We start from the raw sequence: 7,500 nt of genomic DNA on the forward strand, positions 1-7,500 counted from the left end.
TGGAAGTTTATCTGTGTGGAGCATATATATATATATATATATATATATATATATATATATATATATATATATATATATATATATATATATATATATATATATATATTACAATGATACACGTCTGGGTGTCGCACAGTGGGCGATGTGCGATTCTAAGTAGAGTGTTTTGGGGAACATGAGTGGACAGAAATATTAGGCGGTGCATTTTGTAGTCTCTTTCAGAATAGGTAAAATTATACTAGGGATTTCATTACTGTCATTTTCTCGCCGTAAACATTTTTTTTACAAGGCATTGGAATGTAAAATATTAGAATGAATTAACATGTTAGAATAAGTTTTCTCCCCCTCTGCCCCCGCAGCCTCGATCACCTGCGCCGGCGCGCCCCGACCGCCGCATCGTCAGGACCCAGGCATGCGACATCGAATCCCTGGACGACTTCGAGCCCAGAATCCCAAGGGTGGAGCTGCGCCGCCCCTCGACGGGGAGCGGCCGGTCCTCAGGAGGGGGAGGAAGCAAGAGGGACCTCCTCAAGGTGGAGTCAACGTGCATAAAGGACGACCTCGATTCCTTGAAGAAGGAGGCGTCATCGACTGGGGGAGGAGGGGGAGGAGGCTTTCGGTTCGGCCACGTCTTCGGCTTCGGAGGTCGTTCGGGTGACGGCAAGGGCAAAGCGCTGAAGAAGAAGGGCGCCCTGGACCCCGGCTCGCCCAACTACGACACGCACCCGAGGGTCTTCAGGGAGGAGTCCTTCACGCTGCACAAGGACTACCTGAGCATCAACTCCAACTACGACTTGTCTCAGGCTCGGCGGTCGTCCTACGGATGCGAGTACCACCGCAAGGAGCCCTTCTACTCCTGGGACGACCACTTCTCCTCCATCGGGCCAGGTAAGTCGGCTGTCCTCGGGCCTTACGGCGCAGTCGGGAAGGCCATCTGCTCCGCCGTCGACGTCTTTCAGGCCCACTCTCCCTTATTTGCTTGTGTCCTCCTCATTTTCTTTCGTTTTTTTTTCTTTTTCTTTTTCCTCATTTTTTGCTTTTTATATCTCTTCATTTGCTTTCTTCTTGTTCTTTTTCCTTTTCCGCAATTTTTGCTTTTTATTTCTCTTCATTTACTTTTTTGCTTTTTATCTCTTAGTTTTCTTTCTTCTTGTTCTTTTTCCTTTTCCTTATTTTCTTGGTTTGATTTTTTTTTATATCTCTTCATTTTCTCTTTTTCTTCTTTTTCCTCTTCCTTATTTTCTTGGTATGAGAATTTTCCTTTCCTATTTTTCTTTCCCTTTCCGTTTTGTTTTTTTTCTTTTCGTCCTACGAGTAAAGATTTGTTTTGATAATTCAATAAAACGACGATTGGAAATCCGTTTGGAGCGTACTATGATTTGTTTTGAATTATTCATACGGTGATTTTTCCAAGAAGTCTTTTTCCTTTAAAAGTTAAGTGCGTCCTTCAGAGTTATGGCAGCTCCAAAAAAGACAAAAAAATGTTTGCAAAGAGAGAAGGACAGCGAGCATTTCTTCATATTTTCACATGACAGTTGGGTATATCTTAAGACTATTGTACATAACAAGAGAAAATACTGTAACTGTAAATGAAAACCACATGGAGAAAAAAAATTATAATTATCTCTGAAAATATGTATAAGTCTCATTGAAAAAAAAATGCTTAATTATTACTGAAAAATAGGTATGATTATCAAATATACATAATTATCTCTGAAAAATATGTATAGTTATCACTGAAAAATATACATAATCATCACTGAAAGAAATCAAGCAAAACTAAACAAGTTGAAAGAACGAACAACCACCTACTCTTCGCAGTCAAAAGACGGTGATTTATTTATGATTGCAATGTCGACGCCTTTATGGCCTGAATAGCGCACTAAATCATCTCAAGACGGGAAGATCCGTCAAGTAGGGATGGAGGAGGGGGTGGAGGTGGTGGGGGAGGAAAGGGGGTGGAGGTGGGGAGGAGGAGGAGGGGGCGGTGGTGGAGGTGGAAGTGGTAGTGGAGGAGGTGGAGGTGGTGGTGGAGGAGGAAGGGGGGTGGAGGTGGTGGGGGTAGAGGAGGTGGTGGAGGAGGAGGTGTAGGAGGATGAGGAGTAGAAGTAGAAGTAGTAGTAGAAGAAGAAGAAGAAGCGCGAGGGGGACGTGATAGTGGTGGAGGTGATGGTGGTGGAGAGGTAACAGAAAGAAAAGGAGGAGATGGGATAGAAGTTGAAGAAAAAGAAGAAAAAAAACAGAAAGAAAGAAAAAGAAAAAGGAGAAGAAAAGAAAGAAGAAGAAAGAAAGAAAGAAAGAAAAATAAAGCAGAAGAAGAAGAAGAACAAGAGCAGTAGGAGTTGCAGAAAGACTAGAAGGAGGGGGAGTGAAGCCTTGCACTGGCAGCGAGATGGTATAGGAACGGTGTGATCAACGTGTCAGAAATCCTCTTGCTGTTTCATTTTTGAATTATTGTCGTGGTGCGGAGCAAGATGGGTACAGAGGGAAGTGGAGGGGAAGGAAAAAGGAGGAGGAAAAGAGAGAGGAAGAAGGGAGCAGGGAAAAGAGTGGGACAGAGAGAAAGAAGGTGTGAGAGTGGGAGAGAGCAGGAGACAGAAAGAGCAAAATAGGTAAGAGAAAGAGATGGATAATTATATATATATATATATATATAGATATAGATATAGATATAGATATAGATAAATAGATAGATAGATAGATAGACAGATAGATAGAAAATAGATAGATATATTGATATATAGATAGATAGATAGACAGATAGATAGAAAAATAGATAGATATATTGATATATAGATAGATAGATAGACAGATAGAGATAGATAGATAGATAAGTAAATAGAAGGACAAATAAATAATAGAGATACATAGAGAAATAGATAGATAGATAGATAGATAGGTAAACAGATAAATAGAAAGATAGATAAAGGAGGGGAAAGGAGAACCGACACAGGATTATTAATCACTGTCGCAACAAAAAAGCCTCCAATATATAAAAGAGCGCAAACCAGCTAGAATTAGGCTCAACCTCCCAAGACGCCAAATTCTGTAATTCCCAGAAAATTTTTCAGAGATACAGCAACTAAGAGGATGTCAGGGTATCAGTTCTAGCTGTTTTGAGATGTTCTGAAGAGAGACTTTGAGGAAAATTTGTAGGAGAGAGAAAGAGGGGGAGAAGGAGGGGGAGGTACAGCAGCTAAGGGGATATCAGTGTACGAGTATCAGTATTTGTATTGAGATGTTTTGAAGAGAGGAATTAGGGGGAAAACATGTAGGAGAGAGAGAGAGAGGGAGTGGGAGAAGGAGAGGGAGAGGGGAGGGAGGAAAAGAGGGAGAGGGAGAGGGGAGGGAGGAAAAGAGGGAGAGGGAGAGGAACAGGGAGTAAAAGAGGGAGAGGGAGAGGAACAGGGAGTGGAATAGAGTGGGATAGAGATAGAGATAAAGATAGATAAAGATAAAAATAGATAAAGATAGATGAAGATAGATAAAGATAAAGATAGATAAAGATAAAGAGAGAGAGAGAGATAGAAGTTATGAGAGCAGAAAGGGAGAGCGAGAGAGGAAGAGAGGGAGAGAGAGAAGAAGGAACGGAGGGAAGAAAGAGCAAGATAGAGAAAAGGAAAGAGAGAGAGAGAAGGAGAAAGAGCGAGAGAGAAAGTGGAAGGAAGAATGAGAGAGAGAGAGAGAGAGAGAGAGAGAGGAGAGAGAGAGAGAAGTGGAAGGGAGAGCGAAAGAGAGCAAGAGCGATAGCGAGAGAGAGACCGAGAACGAGGGCAAGCGAAACAGAGAGCGAGAGCGAGAACAAGAGAAAGAGAACGAGAGAGAAAAAAAGAAAAGGAGAGAGAGCGAGAGAGGGAGGGAGAGAACCTCGATCGGCTTCTGCCCGCCATTTTGATTCGATTAGGTCAGCAGGTCAACATGCATTATTTAGAGATGCCAGTTAGTCCAGTTAGCTTCCACTTTGCCTTCCTTTCGATTTGGGTTTCTTGATTTGCCTTGATATTTCACACTCCCTTGCCTTCCCGGCTCATTATTCTGTCTCACTTCTTTCTCCCTCTTTTTGCCTTAACGCACGGACGTTAGGCATCATTGTTATCATCCTCATCCTCATCCTCATCATCATTATCATCATCATCATCATCATCATCATCATCCTCATCATCATCATCATCATCATCATCATCATCATCATCATCATCATCATCATCATCATCATCATCATCATCATCTTCATTTTCATCATCATCATCATCATCATCATCATCAATCATAAATCATAAATCATCATTATCATCATAATGATAATGGTAATGATTGTTATAATATTAATAATGATAACAGTAACAATAACAACAACAACAATAATAATAATAGTAATGATGATAATGATATCACTCATTATTACCACCATCATAATGAATGAAAATGATAGTAACACGAATCATCATTATTTGTGACATCGCCATCATCAACATCCCCATCATCACATTTATATCCATAGACACCAAAGGCACCGTCATCATTACCCTCATTTCTCTCCATTTGCTAGTCACTCGCCTCTCCTCATATTTCATCATATCGCTTCCCGCCACTCATCATTTCTCAGTCACTCGCTTCTCCTCATGATATTTTATCTCTATCCTCATTTCACTTCCCTACTCGCTTCTCTTCATCATACATCATCTTTATCCTCATTTCACTTCCCCGCCTCTCATCATTTCCCAGTCACTCGCCTCTCCTCATCCTATTTCATCCTTCCTCATCTCCAGTCCTTCAGCATCATCATCTCCCTCCTTTCCGCGCCGGATGCTGCGCTCCTTATCACTCTGTGCAAACGGCTCGTGATAAACTGACATGACAAGAGAAATGTAATCACGCTCGTAAATCTTAAGTCCCTTCCTTAATTACAGTGTGTCGTAACACTGAGGATGATTAAGACTTTATAATTGCGGTTTTGATGAGTTTGATGTGTGTTTTTTATCTGTTTTATTATTATCATCTTATTCTTTTTTTGTAATTCTTCTTCTTCATCATCGTCGTCTTCATCGCCATCGCCATCGCCATCGCCATCGCCATCGCCATCGCCATCGCCATCGCCATCGCCATCGCCATCGCCACGCCATCATCATCATCATCATCATCATCATCATCATCATCATCATCATCATCATCATCATCATCATCATCATCATCATCATCATCATCATCATCATCATCATCATCTTTTTCTTCTTCCTCTTCTTCTGTACCCCTTAGGGTTGAGTAGGTGGATAGCATAGGAGACCGATAATTGTTCTTTAAACTTTTCCAATTAGTAGGAAGAAACACACCTGAACAAAAATGAATTAATGCGAAGGTAACATCTCATCACTATCATCATAATCATCAACACTAAACCATCGTTAGTCCATCAGTCATCATCACCACCATTACCACCATCATTATCATCACCACCATCAGTCATCATTATCACCACTGTCACCATCAATCATCATCACCATCTTCCATTATGTAATTACACTTAACTATAGAGTAGGGAAAAAGAGATCATAAAATATACCCCCTACAGTAGCCAGGGCGATTGATACATCACATTTAAATACATCACAGAGAATAGTCTGAAGGAATAACCACGAATGTAGAAAAAGGTATGAATGAGACTGCATATCTTCACAGTACAAGTATTTAACCGGTTTTGCCTAATATCTTCGCCAGAAACACATGTAAATGTGTTTCTGATGAAAATGTATTCGCAACCGATTAAATACATCTCTTCTATTGTGATCTTCTTCGGAAATACGTGTATATGTGTTTCTGACGAAGATATATTCGAAACCGGTTAAATGCATCTCTTTATCTTGTGAAGATATTCCTTCTGAATCATATCTTTACTACATTTGTCAACATGAATTCGATTTAACAACCATGTTGACGGATATTCCCAGTAGCAATGGACAGAAAAATAGAAATAAAAAGAGATCTCAAAGAATAAAGTTTTAATAGTTTATAATAATTCCGAATTCCAATAGAAACAGAGGTAATGACAAAAAATAGGTCTAAAGAAACTTGCTTATAGAGAATTAATCAAAGTCGGATAGAGAGAGAGAGACAGTGAGGAAAATAGGTCTGAGGAAGATTCACGTTGATAGATACTCGCAGTCCTAATAGACAGTGTGATAGATCGGATGAATAGACATGCAGATAGATGCTCCTAGTTTCGATAGATAGGTATTGATAATGAGTTTCGATAGTTAGCCACAGACAGTGAAACAAATCGAATGAATAGGCAGGCATAGCCAGCGAGATAGATCGTATGAAAGGTCATGTAAACAGATTATCCCATTTTCGATAGATAGACCGAGGGGAAAAATAACTCCGATGAACACATACTCACAAGGAAGAATAAAAGGAAGATCAGTTTTCATATTGCTCCTCTCGTCTTTGATCGCCGAGTGGGAATAGAACCTCCGAAGTAATTGCATCGTCAGAGGAAAGGAGGACACGAGATCGGCGTTGATCGAGATTACCAGAAATCTAACCTCACTTAACCTAGGAGCGAAGTCATAAGGAAAGCATTGACAGCAGAGTTTATGGTTAGGGTGTTAATGTAACCGGTTTTTAGTAGCTTGTTTTTAGGTTTTAGGTGAGAGGAGAGAGAGGAGAAAGGGGGAAAATTGACCGAAAAATGGATCGAGAAAAGGTATTTACAGGAACAATTAAGAAAGATATGTTGTATCGTATTATAGATCGAAAAGGAAATTGGGAAAAAAGGGAAAGAACAAGAAAAGGGACAGAGACATGGAAAAAAAATATATATACAAAGAAAGTAGTATAAACAGAATAAAGAACGGAGGCAAGCAGAAGGCCATGGATTAAAGAACCGGAGATGAGATCGAGAACGCGGGACATAATTAATCCTCAGACGAGACCGCCTTCCTTGACCCGAACTCTCTGATCCTCCGGGGACATTGCGCTGACGTCACTGCTACCTACCTTCCCTCCAGCTGACGTCACTGTTATCCTCCTCCCTCCAGCTGACGTCACTTTTATCCTCCTCCCTCCAGTTGACGTCACTGCTTCTTCCTTTCCCCCAGCTGATATCGCTGCTCCCCCATTTCCCCCACCTGACGTCAATGCTAACCTCCCCCCACCCCCCACCGAGCCTCACCTCCCACTGTAAGGTAGTCAGGTTTTAATGGAGAAAGACGAGAGGTTCGTTAATACGCCTAAAATAAGGGAGATATTTAAGTATTCGATACTCCGGTTATTATTAAAATGATGCTTAAATAGACCTGGCGTAAGAATAGAACTTTGTATAGGGGAGAGGAAATTAAAGTTTGAAAAGAGAGCTTTGTTCACTCGGGAGACACGTGGTGAATAAACTACAGGATGTGAAGATTTGATTACATGAGATAATGCGAGAAAATACATTGAAATTGAAGAAAAATACAATACGAGATATCTTTATAGCAATGTTGCCAGTTGCATAAATGATTATTG

The sequence above is a fragment of the Penaeus monodon genome, chromosome 1 (genome assembly GCF_015228065.2).
Source record: "Penaeus monodon isolate SGIC_2016 chromosome 1, NSTDA_Pmon_1, whole genome shotgun sequence".
In the NCBI taxonomy this organism is placed as follows: domain Eukaryota; kingdom Metazoa; phylum Arthropoda; class Malacostraca; order Decapoda; family Penaeidae; genus Penaeus; species Penaeus monodon.